Here is a 13,547-nt window from a genome sequence, read left to right on the forward strand (position 1 = left end):
CCTCTGCTTTTTCTTCAAAGAGACGGCACTGTCTCACTCCCATTATCAGAGCGAAGGGAGGTTCTTTTATTCCATGTACACATGACAGAGAGCTTAGACACACGGGTTAAATGTCAGCCCGTCCAGTTTATTACAAACCCAAGTTGTTTTAAGGAGATGAGGAAGACGGGCGATAGAAAAGACAGCAAATAAAAGCAAAGCAGTCTTTGTAGGAAGCAAGAGAGAGACAGTCACCACCACAGGTCCAGTGTGTTTTCGTAGCTCAGACGTCGATCTACAGTAGTGATGGTCATCAGGGGTCGTTGTTCAGTTGACGACAACGGTCAGCTCTCTGTTGGAGTGGCGCGCTTGTGGCTTTTGGGTCTCAGCAGAAACTCCTTGTCCCCATCTCCCGCGCCTATGCCAGCAGATAGGAGGGAGCAGGGAGGTGCCCACCTGCATCCTGTTGTTTTGCAGGATACGATGGCGTTGTTCCCTCAGTTCTCCTATACCAAGCTGGAGTTTTGGTCACAGCCCACACCTTCCTCAAGTAAAACACTCCTCAGCACTCTCTGCCAAAGGGCAAACAGCTGCAAAGAAATGCTTCAATGTAAAATGTCCACCAAAGTGATGCCTGATTGCCACACCCACCTGTCATCTCCTAGCTAAGTCAGAGTCTTATGGCAAGAAGTGCCTCCAAAAGCAAACTTGGAGCCAAAACCAAAGAAGGGTGCAGACAGGCCCCCAAGGAATGGCACAGAGAGGAATCGCACACCTGTTTGGCAGCCTCAGGTGGAGCTCTGCTTCTCCTGGGCACCCATGCCCTGGTCAGCGTTGGACAGGACATCCCCCGCCTGGGGAGCCCCGCTTTGCGTCTTTGGTGGCTGACTCTGCAGAGATCTGTCCTCCTGCTGCATCAGTGGGCACCGCAGCAGAGGCGCTGCTGTAGGTGCGCTCCTCCTCAGGCAGGCTGGTCTCAGAGCTCGAGGACCATAGGGCTGCCAGTGGTGTTTGTTGCCAGGGCTGGGGCTCCACGGTGCTTTTCTGAGCTTGGCCTGTCCTTGTTGCGGCACTCCTCCTCCAGCGGGAGCTTTCACCGCGCCGTGCTCTTCTTCTTTGCCACTTGGAGGTTGCGCTGCCTCTGCTGGAGCCATCTCTGCCGCCTTGCTTTTGGTAGAGCATTTTCCCTTCTTTTTTTTTCTGAGGCTGCTTTTTGGCAGAAGACGCCCCCGGGACCGCTGGCAGCTGACTGAAGGGAACAGTGGGAGGGGTCTGCCTGAGTGGGTGATGGCTTTGTGGGCCGTATAATGCAAACGAGCCAGGACCTGCGGCTGCAACGCAGCCTTCCCCCACGTGCAGCTCTCGGGCGCGCTGGCGTTCTCTTGAAGGGCTGGGAGAGGGCCAGCCGTGTGAAATGGGGGCTCCCGGCAGCCCCATCCCACCCCTCCACGTGCTGCATTCAGCACTGCTGGCCGGCTCTGAACAGTGACTGCCTGGGCTTGGGGGGAATCGGGCCCTTGCGGCTCAGGGAAACACCCCGTGCAGATCCCAACCCTGAGCCTGCAGTCACTCACCTGGCCTTCTTCTTGACATCGCTTGTTTCCTTCTCAGGCTGTTTTTTCACTACAAAGGTAACGCGGATCCAGCTGGGGAGGGGTGGCAATTCAGGAAGTTCCTCTGGACTTGGGAAGAGAGATCTCGTCAGAGGGGGATGACTGTGAACCTGCTGGCCCGGTGACACGCAGGCCTTCCCAAAGCACCCGAGAGGGCCGCTCTGCTCCCCTCGCAGATGCGATCCCCAGAGACCGCGGGCCCTCTGTGTCTCGTGCCCAGCTCCTCCTCTCCGGGGCGCAGCTCTGTTTTGGGGCTGCTTAGTGGCATTTGCTTTGGGAAAGAGGAGCTTGGGTGGTGCGAGTGAGGTGGCAGTCTCTTTGGGAGACTCGTTTCCTGGGGGAGGACTGAGCCTAGGACCCCCCCAGCTCTTGCCATAGCCAGGGATGGGGGCACTGTGGGAACATCGCACCCAGCGTCTTAGACTTCATGAGGAAACGTCACGTGGTCAGGAGGAGAGGCAGTGCCGAGCTGCCGTGAATGGTTTCACAAGTCAGAGCCTTTGTTGGATGATCGTGGGCTGAGGATTTTCCCATCGCACATTGGATGTGTGTAGGATGGAGAGGAGCTGGCAGCTGCTTTACCTTTTCTTGCCCTGGTCAAGAGGTGGCAATGGGACATGGCAGGCCTTGCGGGCTGTCCTGGGGGTGGTTTGGGTACAAACTCCGTCGAAACCTGTACAAAGGAGAAGACGTACAAAAGGAGAAGACACGGTGTGAGCCACGGCTCCAAGCTGCCCTTTCTGCTCGCTGGGATCACCTAGCTCACAGGCAGACGGTCACATCACCTATTTTTGCCTGGGTTCCCATGGCAGGACGCCCATGGTCACAAGGAGCAAACGTTGCTGCAGGAGAGCTGAGCAGCTGCATCAAGCAGGGGCTGCAGCCACAAACATACTCACCTGGGAAAGACGATGACTCGGCCACAGGACGTCAGGGAGCTACAGCTGCCACCCGGGACACCACCATGTCCTGCAGCCGGGGCACCTGCAGGGCAGGAACAGGGAGGATGTGGGACGGCCTTGTCACAGCTGAGGCACTGGAGAGTGCTGGAGGAGCCCAAGGCCGGAGAGCTGACAGCACCACAGCACTTGCGTGGCCCGGGCAGTGGCCAGCTCCTGGTGAGCCACGTGCAGGCAGCACAAGGGCCATGGAGAAGCCAAAAGCTCACCTTGAAAACAACTTTCTCTAGGTTCTCTTCCCGCTGATCCTCTCGAGGAAGTCGTAGTAGAACTTCATCTGACTCTCGTTCCCTCGATGAGGAGCACTCCTATGTCCTTCAGGACAAAGGCAATTTCTCCCCCTTCCTCAGGCAGTGGGAAACGAGGGGACGTGGTTGCCAAAATATGCAGGCCTTCCCAGTCTGCCCAGGTCACAGATGCGGCCGCGGCCACCTCAGTGTACTTGAGGGCTGCACCTCCTTATGGCCTGGAAAATCACACCAGAGTGTCAGAGTCTGTCACGCAGCGGCTCTTCCACCGGTGCTCCCAAGTGCTGCTCATTGCAGTCACCGCCCAGGACAACCCCTCTTGGGACGGTCTCTGTGGAGTGGGGTGGTTTGCTTTTGAGAATGGAGGGCGATAGCCCCCTTTGTCCCATCTGTGCAGCCAGAAAGGGTTGAAGCCCACTCCTACCTGGTGGGTAGCTCTCCATCAGGTTGTGGATGATCGCCCGCAAGGTTCCTGGCCAGGCAAAACGCAGGCCACTGCAGAGTCATGGCTCCATCCTCAGCCTCAATCCGTTCGGAGACGATGGAAGGAACGAGGTGGGAATTCGGACCCCCTGCGTGTAAAAGAGAAGGGAAGGGCCGAAGGGTTAAGGCTGGAGGAAGAGCTGAAGGTTTGCCCCTGTGCGGGACTGTGCTTCGAGTCCTGCTGTGCCCTCTCCCACTGTTCAGAAGCCCAGGCCAGGCCAGGGCCGTGGGAGAGTTGTTAGCAAGGAGCTGCCCGGTCCTCTCCCTTCCTCCCTTTGCCCTCCCACAACACAGCACAGCAGTCAAGGCAGAAGCAGCCTCGTGGAAGCCAGAGGTTTCCAGAGACGGGGGTCAGCCCCAGCACAACCACAACCACATACCACAAGTCATACCACGCATGCGGGAGGCCCGCTGGTACTTGACAGGGATTTGGGGGCTGAGTTCCCTGCTTGCATTCTGTGGCCCAAGGCGAAGGGGACTCCCCACCCCTCCAAGCAGACAAGCAGGAAGACTTGGCCGACCCACCTTGCGTAGCAGGAGCTGCTCCTGGACGTAGACGGCCACCGCATCCCAGACGGCAACTCGCTGGAGGGGGCAGAGGAAAAAGGGGTCACACTCTGCTTCTGCCGCTTCCCGGCGCTCCTACTGCCTCGCAGCGGGAGGGAGGTGGCAGATGGAAAGTGTCCTCACTGTTCCCCAGCCCCAAAGGGAGACAGCCCTGACATGTCCCCGTGCTGGCTCTCCCGCTCAGTGCCAGGACTTGCTGGCAGCTCTGCTCCTGTGCTGGGCAGTGGACCCGCGTACTTTGGCGGTGACCTCTGGCATTCTGTAGTCACGCTGTGTCGCGGGGCCATCCTCCAGAATTGGATCTTGGCCCGCTTCACCGCAGCAGGACGCCCCGCATTGGCAACAGCCACGTGGGAGCTCATCCCTTCCAGATGCATCTGCTCTCTGCCCGATGCTCCTTCAGGATGCAGGGGCACCACTGGGGACCGCCTTCAGACCCCTCCTGGCTGGCCTGTCATAGACGTCGCCACGACGACACAGCGGCAAGTGGCCAATGCTGTCAGTTGCCCATTATGACAAGCGCTGGCACAGCAGCCTGCTGCCCGCCTGACACGGCACGAGCCCAGCTCTGCCCCTTGCTGGTTGGCACTCCCCACACCTGGACCCCTTATGTGCCAGCAGCACCACACCAGAGGTGGTGGTCCTGGGCCCTCGTTTCCTAAACTTCAGTCATTTGGCTGATCGGGAGCTTGGTGGCTGCAGCGCTCACTTACTCCCTTTGGGCACCGAGGGCAGGGCTGGCCTTTGAGCTCCATGAAGACCACGGGGCGGGTTTCGCTGCCTTGACTCGGCCCAGGGCTGGTGCTTGGCCTTGGGTTCCATGTTAGCCCTGAGTTTTGGCCAGATGCTTTTCAGGCAGAAGACACCCCTGGAACACCCATGCCCTCTTAGAGATGGTCAGCTGAACGCCTCAAGAGGGTGGGAGAGAGAAGCAACATTTCCAGGGAGCTCGGCAGCAGACGTCTATTCTCTGCTTTCCTTCTGAAGGGAGCTTCTACTTTTTCTAAGAGCAGGAGATGTTTCAAGGAAGCGTGATACCCTGAAGAGCAGCTTGGCCATGGGACTCAATTGACTCACAATACAGTTTGGAAGAGAAAAATGCACACCCGCCTATGAAATGCTCAATTGCAGTTATTTTACACGGAGCCTGTGTTTCAGGGAGGCTGAACCTTCCCACCAATGCTCCGTTCCGTGTTGTTGCCATGCAGTGATGGCATTCCATGATGGCAGCAGAGGGGCACTCTGACAACTGCCGTCTGACACGGAGTGCGGATGAAGGATGAAGCAAAGGAGTGGAACTGAACTCCTTTGTGCAGAACAAATGGCACCCACTGACATTCAGGGCTCTAGGCCCTGGGGCCGGTGCCGGCCTCACTGGATGTGGCTGTGGCTTTATGTCCTGGGTGGTGCCGGTCTTTCTTGCTGTGGATGTGGCTTTAGGTGCAGGGCGGCTGTTGGCCTTTCTGGCTGTTGCTGGGGCTTTAGGCCCCGGGGACACTGCAGGCCTCTTGGGCTGGCTGTTGTGGCTTCAGGCCACGTGGCCAGTGCTGGCCCTCTGGAGTTCTGGCTGTGCCTTGAAGCCCCTGGACTGGTTCCAGCCTTCAAGCTGTGGCTTTAGTCCCCACAGCTGGTGCCAGCCTGTCTAGCTTTGGATGTGGCTTCAGGCCTTGGGCTGGTGCTGGCCTCTCGGGCTGTGGCTGAGGCTTTAAGGCCCAGGGCCACAGCCAGCCACTCGGGTTGTGGCTTTATGCCCTAGGGCTGGTGCCAGTCTGTCTGGCTGTGTTTTTATGCCCAGGGCTGGTGCTGGCCTCTCGGCTGTGGCTTTAGGCCTTGCTGCTGGTGCCAGCCTCTCTGCCTGTCGCTGTGGCTTTAAGCCTCAGGGCAGATGCCAGCTTCCCTGCCTGTGGTTGTGGCTTTCAGCCTAGGACTGGTGCAGGCCTCTCGTGCTGGTGCTGCGGCTTTAGGCCTCCGGGCCAATGCTAGCCTGTCTGCATATGGCTTTATGCCTGGCCGGTGTAGGCCTCTCAGGATGTGGCTTTTGGCCCAAAGACTGCTCGTGGCCTCTGTGGCTGTGGCTTTAGGCCTTGGTGCTGGTGCCAGCCTCTCTGCCTGTGGCTTTGGCTTTAGGCCTTGGGGCTGGTGCTGGCCTCTCAGGCTCAGGGTGGGGTTTTAGGCTCCTGGGTCAGTGCTGGCTTGTCTAGCTATGGCTTCAGGCCCTGGGCTGGTATAGGACTCTCGGCCTGGGTCTTTTGGCTTCAGGGCCACTGCAGGCCTCTCTGGCTTGGCTTTAAGCCCCATGGCCAGTGGATGCCTCCCTGGCTGAGGCTTTATGCGCTGGGGTGGGTGCCAGCCTCTCTTCTTGTGGCTTTAGGCCCTGGTGCTGCGTTGGCCACTCAGGCTGTGGCTTTAGGCCCTAGAGCTTGTGCTGGCCTAGAACAACGTGCATTTTAAAATGGCTCATGGAAGGAAATGAAAGCAAGAGAGCACTGAGCTCTTCTGTGTGTTTCTTGGATTGGGATAGAGACAGGAGAGCGTGCTCAGCCACCCTCGTGTGGTTGCTTGTATCCAGCAACAGCAGCCGCAGCTGAGAACATCGTCACATCTTTATTAGGCACTCCTCGACTGTCTCTTTTTGTCTCTGTTTCTGGAATGCAGGGATTTCTCTTTGTGGCCCACAAACTCTTTGTGCCAGGATAACCAAGTATGAATTCTCACTGCTCTTTACCCTGCTCAAGAGAAGGTGGCTGTACTGTGAGGGCAGGTGGGGGCAGGGACGAGGGTCAGGAGCAAGGGCTTTGCAGAGGGAATGCTTCTGGCCACCCTGGAAAGGTATTGGGTTTGAACTAGCATATAACAAAACCCTCCTTGTTTTCCTGTAGTTCCAAACAAAAACAATTTGCCATTGTTGCCCTGGAAGGTTCCCTTCCTAATAGGCCCCACTTGTACCCTGTTCCTGGTACTAGATTGCGCAATTACTTTCTACTGTTTGTCCCCCAGTATGTTTCAATAGGTTCCCTTAGAACCAACTTCCATAAAGTACTAAAGGGCACAACAGCGCGTCCATCTGGGTACGCACCCATCTGTCAGCTAGCTCTCTTCCCTTCTAAATCATGAATTAGATTCCCGTCCCTCTAAAATGTTCCACAGGCTGACTCAGGTTCAGAGATTTGAAGTTTACCATCTGGAATTAAAGCCAGTTCTGCTATTTCTTTTCCTTCAACTGCCTGTTTTGCCACCTGATCCCTATCATATTTCCAGTTTCCTGGACAGTGTCACCTTTCTGATGTCCATCACAGTGTATAACAGCCACGCTCTTTGGTAGATATACACCGTGCTGAATTTGTTTTCCCTGTGTGTGAGCACTCCTTGCTCTTTCCAGATGGTACCATAAGTGTGTGCCACCCCAAATGCATATTTAGCATCTGTCCATACGTTTAAGGCTATTTTAGACCTCTTAGTGGAAGTCCCTACAGGTAACGGTTGTACTCTGATTACCTGCTCAGTAGCAGTTACTGCATATCCTGCCTTACGGTTCCTTTGTCTCACTAAACTGCTTCTGTCGATGAATGCAGGAATCCTCAGCATCATCTGGTAGTTCCTTCTTTAGGTCTGCCCACTGGCACAGACAGTCTCCATGCAGTCACACAGTGCCGGCTCGAAGGTAGCTCTGCGTTGGTGTCCTGGGAGCCAGCAAATTGCTTCCTTCCTTCTCTTTGATCAGTTGAGCTTTCTGTTGAGAAACTTGATAACATCTAAGCCAAGAAATGCATCAAAACTCACAGTCCACTACACACAGTCCTCTGTGCTTACTGGGCACCCACATGCTGCAGTAAAGTTCCACCCTGGGATGGAGGAACCCATGTCTTGGGCTCACAAGCCGATGGCTCTCACAAATCATTGGCTGTTCTCACAACCCTGCGTAACACTGTCCAGTTAACTGACGCTTTTCTCCCCATTCTGGGGGTCTCCTATTCAAAGGCAAATAACCTTAGGCTTCCTTTGGCCAAACCAGGCAGAAAAGGCATCCTTCAAATCCAGAAGGTAAACTCCACCTACTCCTTCCCTAACTTAGTTAATAAAGTGTATGGATTTGCCACTACAGACTGTATACATTCAACAATTCTATTCCTTGCCCTCAAATCTTGTACTAAACTATAGCACTTGCTCTCCAATTTTTCATCAGCAAGATTGGAGTACTGTATTTGGATTCACATTCAATTAGTAATCCAAAATCCAAAAGTTACCTAGTTTTTCTTTATCCTTCTACAGTTGCATATCCTCAAAGGGCACTGCTTTACCCTGACTGAGCTAGCACTAGCTCTTGCTTTTAACTTAGGGCTGCAGTTTGTCTCTACCAGCCATCCCTGGTACCCACACTCCTAAGCATACTTTATTTAAGATTTCTGTAACTTCTGGGGGTACAACATGGTTTTTCCCAGTTTGTATTAAAGCCAGACTTACAATTTGCCATCAGTTAATCTGTTTGACCCTTAGCTCCAGTTTTATGAATCTAATCTCTGCATCCATTTGTTCTAATAAGTCTTGCCAGGGTAACGGTTTGGAGAACCTGGCATGTACAAGGATTTATGTATTCCTACTTATTTCTCAGCCTATATTTATTGATCCCAAAAGGTAAGCTTTTTCTTGTTGGGCAGTAGCTCCTACTACTGTTACAAAAACCATCTACGGGTGGTAAGAGGCACCCGTACCCACCAGAAAATAAACCTCTTTATCCTTCTCCCCTAGCTGTAGTTTAAACAGTGGATCTGCTACGGTAAACTTCCCAGGTTCCCATCATCCAGCTTTTGTGATCAGAGATGGTTCCCTCTCACTCAGCTTGATAGGATTTCTCCACCAGTGTCCCATTTCCCTGCAGTTTGTGGGGCAGAGCCCTCCCTGGGCTCTTCCACCCCCCCCCTCCCCCACCTCTTCCTGAAGGGACCTCTGGGTCCTATGGCCCTGCTCTATTGCAGCAACAGTAGCAGCTGCTGTTGTTCTTCCCAATCTCCTCCCTATCTCTGTTCCTCAGGCAGTTCTTCCATACCACTCATCTCTCTTCAATCCTGACATCCCTGTTACACCTTGCTCATCTCTGCCTTCCTCAGCCTTGTCTTTCCCAAACCTTTTTCACTTTCCAAACTCTCATCGTTACATGAACTACTAACATCATATTTCAGCATCATCTAGCACTGGGATTTCGGGTTTCCTAGATCTCTGCAGATGAAGGCTATTCTCATTTCCAGTGCCCCGTCCCTCCACCCCCCCTTCACAAATAGCACTGTTTTACAGCAGCAGTCTCCGGCCCTGGCTCCCTTTCTCATTCCAAGTTCTGCTCATGGGGGCCTTCAAAACCCACGAATCAAACACCCTCCAGTTCCACAAACACCCAATACTTGGTCTCATGATTAGAATACTCACTTACTTAAAAAACTGGTCCCGCTACTTCATATCTCTTCCAGTTTCTCATTTGATGTTCCCTCTGTCTCACCCACAACGTCTCTCCTGTGAGCCAAAATACAACCCAGGGAGTCATTTCTGGTATCTTCTTAGACACCCTTGTCCCATAACAGCTTCTAATAATACTTTCACACCACAAACAGTTAACAGTCACAAAGACAGTGACAATAACCAAGACAGTTTATCCTCAGGATCCTTCTTTCTCCACCTCCCCACAGGACCCGACCTTTTCTGTACTCCTTTCCCACTCTTGCACAGCTGCCCACCTAATTGCACCTCCTTCTTCTCCAGTAAACAACATACCCATGAGAAACATCATTGCCATCCCTGAGAGGAAATTAGGCTCCACAAATTGATCTAACTGTTCTGCTCCTCTTATAGGATCCTCAGTTAAGGAATTCATTTCCTTTTGGAAATTCCTAACCACTCTGCTAGTCAAAAGGGGGAGACCCCCTGGACACCCCAAGACCCCTCCAGGACATCTCCAGACCCTTCTGGATTAATCCAATGACCCTCTAGATCCACTTGGGGACACCCTGGCCACCCCAAGACCCTTCTGAGACACCTCTAGTTCCTTCCGGATGACTCCAGTGCTGGACCTGTCTGCTAGTCAAAAGGGGGAGACCCCCTGGACACCCCAAGACCCCTCCAGGACATCTCCAGACCCTTCTGGATTAATCCAATGACCCTCTAGATCCACTTGGGGACACCCTGGCCACCCCCAAGACCCTTCTGGGACACCTCTAGTTCCTTCTGGATGACTCCAGTGCTGGACAGGGGGTTGTGGGGGAAGAAAAGGGTTAGTGGGGCTTCTATGGGGTGGAAGGAAGGAAAGTCGGGGTGGAGAGGAGGGTTGCAGGGAATCTAGGAGGGAAGGTGTGAATGGGACTTCTGTGGGGTGGAAAGGGGGTCTGGAGGTGGAGGGAGGCGTGAAAGGGAGAAACTGAGGGGTTCTGGGGGCTTCTATGGGTGGAGAAAAGAGGTCTGGGGGCAAAGAGAGGGAGTTGTGGGGTGGAAAAAGAGGGAAAAGAGGCTTCTGCGGGTACAACGGGGGACTGGGGGTGGTGTGGAGCATTGTGGAGGGGAACTTAGGAGTTGAGGGGGGGGGGGCAATGGGGCTTCTGTAGGGCAGAAAGGGGAGTCTGGGAGCGGACAGGGGGGTTGTGTCTGGGGAAAAAAGGGTGAGTGGGGTCTCTATTCAGAGGAAAAGGGGCCTGGGGTTGGAGAGGGGGTGGCAGGGGGAAGCTGGGGGTTGTGAGGGGCTTCTATGGGGTGGAAAGGGAGTCTGGGGGAGATCTTGGGGGGTTTTGGGCGGGGAAGGGAGGAATGGGTCTCTAAGGTGTTGAAAGAGTGTCTGAAGTGGGAAAGGGGTGAACAGAGTCTCTAAGAGGCAGAAAGAGCATCTGGGGGAGGAGTGAGGGGTGGGACAGGAGAGTCAGAGGTTGTGGGGGGATTCTATTGGACAGAAAGGGGTCTGGCTGGAGGGGACCGGGGGGCAAAATGGGGGACTGGATACCAGGGACAGGGAGGAGGGCACGGGGTGGGGGGGGAGGGAGAGGGGGAGGTACAGGGGACTTTGGGACTGTCAGAAAAAAGGGGTCAGGAGGTGGGGGGGAAGGGAGGACAGGAGGCCCTGTGGAGTAAAATAGAGGGGAGTGGGGGGTGGGGCGGGGGACAGGGGACACAGAGATCAGAATAGTGGACTAGGGAGGGAACGGAGGGAGGGGAGGGGACGGACCCTGGGGATCCAGAATGGGAAATGGGTGGACACGGAGGGAAGGCACTGAGGGGAAGGGGGAAAAAGGACTCAAGTGGTCAGAATGAGGGAACTAGAGGATGGGGACTGGGGTGTACACCCCGGGAACCTAGGGGACAGACAAAGGCCCTGGGGGGGCCGTTGTGGGCGGCCCATGGCGGGGGGAGAGGGGGACACAGGGCACCTCTTGCCCCCGGGCAGAGGCCCTGAGGACCACAAAGGCCCCACGGGGCCAACACAGAGCGAGCGGCACGCGGCCCCCCACCCTCTTAGCCCCGGCACATGAACCCGAATCCCCCCCCCCCACCCCAAACACCCACCTGTAGAAGCTGAGGCGGCGCCCGGAGCCGCCCCGCGGCGTTGGAGCACTGCGGAGCACAGCAGGACAACCTCGAGGCCGCCGCCTCACCCGGGCGCAAGGTGATGACGTCACAGCGTGGGACGACGCGCCCATGGCAGGCATCCAAAGAGAACAGCCGCGCTGAAGCGCGGCTGTTATGGATACACAGCCACGCGTGCGCCGTCGTCACGCGGACGGCTGTACGCCGTGCCATGAATGAGGGGCGCGCCGTCGCCGTCGCAACGCAGCTGAGTGACGTCCTGGCAGATAGAACAAACCAGGTGTGAGCACTGTCTTTCCAATGTTACACTGAAGCCGTTGGAGGAAAGGTCGGACCTCAGGCCTTCCGCGGCACCAACTACTGACGGCGGATTTGCTCACGGATCCTTCACAGCTGTTTCAAAGAACCATTCTGTGATTCTATGATTCTTCCAGGACCCTTCCAACCCACACCATCCTGTGGTTCTATCATCTTCCAGGACTCTTCCAACACAAACCATTCTATGGTTCTATGACCACTAAGGAACCTCCCAAGCCACGCCGTTCCTGCAGTATTATGATCTTCCAGGACCCTTCCAACACAAACCATTCTATGGTTCTATGATCTTCCAGGACCTCCTGTGTGGGTGATGTCACAATGATGTGATGACCTCACAGAGGCCCTGGGGTGGGGCAGGGGCAGTGAGGTCAACGTTTGAACCTCGCCTGCCCTCATTCTGGCGGGTGGTTCTGGTTCTGGTTCTGCGAGGAGCTGTGCGAGTGGTGCAGCAATGCGGTGGGTCCAGTGTGTCAGCAGAAGATTAAGGGCGCTGTGGCGTGTGAAGCTGGTGGAGGAGCTGCTGCAGGTGAGCTCTGGGTGCACAGACACAGAAGGGCCGGCGGGGTGAGCTGCTGGCTGGAGGGCACCCTGCCCATGGCATGGCAGCAGAGGGCCGGGCACCTCCGGCGGGATGCAGAGCTGCCGGCAGCACCTCGGTGCCAACACAGCTCCTCTCCCCTCCCACAGGCTCATGCGGCCATGGAGAAGCGCGAGACTGAGGCCAGGAATCCTTGATGAAGGTGAGCAGATGTCCCCTCGTGTAGGTTCTGCATCTCCAGCCCTGTGGGCACTGGTTAACACGATGGAGGGGGCAGGAGGGGATGGCGGCATGGAGCTGCGTCAGACGGAGCTCCATGGGAGTGCTGCTGCCCTGATGGCTGCTCCTCTTCTTCTTTCCCCACACGTATGCCCAGAAAATACAGGAAGAAAGAACAGCTGCCAGGAAAGAGGAGCTGAAGCAGGTAGGGTGAAGTGGGGGCTCGTCCTCAGAGCTCAGCGTCCTCACAGCTTTGGCTCTGCAGGAGGACCTCGGTCCCCGTCCCTCGGGTCCATGGGCCCCAGCGCAGCTGCCCCACATGGCACACCCGTGTCTTTGCAGGAGAAGCGGCTCATTGCCCAGCTGGAAAAGCAGCTGCAGGCTGAGAGAAAGGAGAACAAGGTAGTGTGCAGGGGCAAGGAGATCGGGGCTGCCCGCCCCCAGGTGGGGAGATGGGGGACAGCTGCAGCAGGCACGGGCACTCACACTTTTGTCTGCCAGGTGCTGCGCCAGGCAAAACAGTTGCCTGCAAGAGGAGCGGGAGCAGCTGGGAGGGTGCCTGGTGAGTGGGACAGGTCCTTTGCAGCACCCGGGGCAGCAACAGGACTGCAGTGCTGCTGGGCTTGGGGCATGGGTTTCAGTTCGGCGCATGGTATGACAGAGCAGCCTGACCCCAGCCTGGGGCGTGGGCACGCACTGCTGGGGAGGCCCGTTGTGCTGACAGAGGCCGACACCCTCCAAGCAGGCCTTGTTCCCTACAGGCTAGCAGCATCAGCTGGAGCTGGAGACAGCCCACATGCCTGGGGCTGTGCAGCCAGAGGTGGTGGAGGCAGCGCTGGTAAGGGGCAGAGCCCAGTGCACCCTCACCCCATCCGACAAGGGTGTCCCTGGGCTGACAGGGCTCCCTGCCAGCGCTGCGGCCTTGTGCTGCTGTGCTGCCGGGCTGCCACTGTCCTGCACGAGCCCCGGCTGTACAGCAGGGCTGACCAAGCACCCCTGCCCCATCTTCACCTACAGGAGAAGGAGGAGCGGGCGAGGAGACGTGGGCTCGCCTTCTGGATGAAGTGAG

The 13,547-nt window shown here is 56.2% G+C and overlaps 2 long non-coding RNA genes across 2 annotated transcripts; both read right to left on the reverse strand.

Moving 5' to 3' along the window:
• Positions 1 to 1,180: 1,180 nt before the first annotated feature.
• LOC107049638 lies at positions 1,181 to 1,658 on the reverse strand. Its single transcript, XR_005843366.1, has 2 exons — positions 1,554 to 1,658; positions 1,181 to 1,228 (listed from the first exon to the last, which is right to left on the reverse strand). It is a non-coding gene; the product is annotated as an uncharacterized LOC107049638 (long non-coding RNA).
• A 7,646-nt stretch (positions 1,659 to 9,304) lies between these two features.
• LOC124417570 lies at positions 9,305 to 11,479 on the reverse strand. Its single transcript, XR_006932571.1, has 2 exons — positions 11,383 to 11,479; positions 9,305 to 9,351 (listed from the first exon to the last, which is right to left on the reverse strand). It is a non-coding gene; the product is annotated as an uncharacterized LOC124417570 (long non-coding RNA).
• Positions 11,480 to 13,547: the final 2,068 nt, after the last annotated feature.

The sequence above is a fragment of the Gallus gallus genome, assembly GCF_016699485.2.
Source record: "Gallus gallus isolate bGalGal1 chromosome 32 unlocalized genomic scaffold, bGalGal1.mat.broiler.GRCg7b 32_unloc5, whole genome shotgun sequence".
NCBI lineage: Eukaryota > Metazoa > Chordata > Aves > Galliformes > Phasianidae > Gallus > Gallus gallus.